The sequence below is a fragment of the Micromesistius poutassou genome (genome assembly GCF_964030765.1).
Source record: "Micromesistius poutassou genome assembly, chromosome: 14".
In the NCBI taxonomy this organism is placed as follows: domain Eukaryota; kingdom Metazoa; phylum Chordata; class Actinopteri; order Gadiformes; family Gadidae; genus Micromesistius; species Micromesistius poutassou.
Genome location: NC_140284.1, coordinates 15,804,573 through 15,806,683, shown reverse-complemented (window position 1 = coordinate 15,806,683; position 2,111 = coordinate 15,804,573).

Below are 2,111 nucleotides of genomic sequence, written 5' to 3'. Positions count from 1 at the left end.
AGAGAAAGAGAGATGCAGAGAGAGAGAGAAGGAGCAGGAGAGGGAGAGGGAGGAAGTATGAGGCAGAGAGAGAGAGTGTCTCTGTATTCATTAAACACAGCCCACCATTGTACTGTCTTTGATCAATTCTGTATAAAACACGTTGGTGTGAAACGGTAGAGCAGCTAAAGGGTTTGGATCAGAGCTAAGCTAGCAGACTCGTATTTATCTTGAAAACATTCAACCAAAATAATGAATTATTAAATGATGACCGGAATGGCATCTCCGGAATGTGAGTGACATCTCATCAGTCAAGGTAAATAGAAATGACCAAATGACGTCACTTTAATTCCCATCAATTGTTTCCTCTTCGTCAAAACGTCAAGCAACATGCAAATTATTCTTCAGAGAGCAAATATTTAACTTTTTTCCAATCTAAATGTATTTAACTGTTCCGTCAGTGGAAATACTATTTGCATTTGTCATTCAATTGCATCAATGCATCGTGCACTGAGTGTAAACAAAAGTGGTTTTGAATCTAGGTTTAATCTGGATTTAAAAAGGGGTTGCATAATTTTGATAATTATTTTGTGTAAATAAGGCGAAAGTTGTGATGAACATCAACATGTGATGCAATTTTTTCAGCACAGACAAAGAAACAATCACAAAACAATACAGCAGATGTTGACTGCTTTGAATACGAGTAGCAGCAATTAGCAGACGCAATTAACTTTATCTTGTTTCAGTGGTTATTACAGAAGACACAATTACAGCAGTACTGAAAACAGGGACACCGAGCGCACTGCAGCTCAACCATCTCTGACAGAAACGCAGAGAATCTCCCTGCAGTCCCTGCAGTCATTTAGCAGATGGATGTGCACCGGCGTCAACCAGACGACTCCTCAAACAGTCCGCTCCCGTTCAGAAAGGAGACGCACACGTTTAGCTGTCAGGGGAGATCCATGGAAAGAAGGATTCAGTGAACTGAAGCGAAGTGCAGAAGATGGAAACTGTGAAATTATTTCTTAACAAAAGACCAGTGTGTAAGACCTAAAGAATGAACAGACTGAGATTGACAGGTCAGGTCACCGAGCAGAGCAGGCCCGCCGTGATCACAGGAGACTGGAGATCTATTACCCAGAACACCCTGCTGGTCTATCACTCTCTACCTTTCTGATGAATAGCAGGTGAGCATCCCCCATCCCAGTCCTGAGTGGAGCCCCTTGGCCCGCACTGATGTATAAACATATCATTACAAAGACCTTACAGGAAGGTTTTGTCTTTTAAAGCAGCAAGTCATGGCCTCATAAATACATCAGAATGGGACAACTCTCCATTAGCTTCCTCTGTAAATATGGATGCTACCCTCAGGACGAATATGGATACAAGGATAAATATGAGGTTAATGGACGTTTTCTGCTGACAGTTTGGTCAATATCTACATTACCTCCAAAATGTGTGTGTGTGTGTGTGTGTGTGTGTGCGCTGCATGAGTGTGTGAGTACATGCGTGTGCTTTCAAGCCTACATGTGTGCACATGCATTAGTACCTGTGTGTGTGCGTTTGTGTGCATGTGTGTGTATGTGTGTTCAATCATGCGTCACTTGTGTGGTGTGTGTGTGCGCGCGTGTGTGTGTGTGTGCGGGGGTTCCGACGCTGACATGTGACAAAGGAAGTGACAGGTGACCTTTGTAGGTATCGCCATGCCAACGTGGCCATCACGCAGCGGCACTGGGGAGAGACACCACTGTCATCAGCCGGCAGGTCATGTGATGGAGAGGCTGATTACTGGACCAATCAATTCCCTCAGTTCCCTCCACCCTGTGACAACAGACCCCCCACTGAGCACAACCCACCAGGGTCAGACTGCTCTGATGTCTTCACACTGTAGGGAGATGTCATGTCGTTATAATATAGTAGAGGTGTCCTACACATGTTATACTATAGCGGATATCTCCTACACATGTTATACTATAGTAGAGGTGTCCTACACATGTAATACTATAGCGGATGTCTCCTACACATGTTATAAGTAGAGGTGTCCTACACATGTTATACTATAGTGGAGGTGTCCTACACATGTTATACTATAGTGGATATCTCCCACACATGTTATACTATAGCAGAGGTGT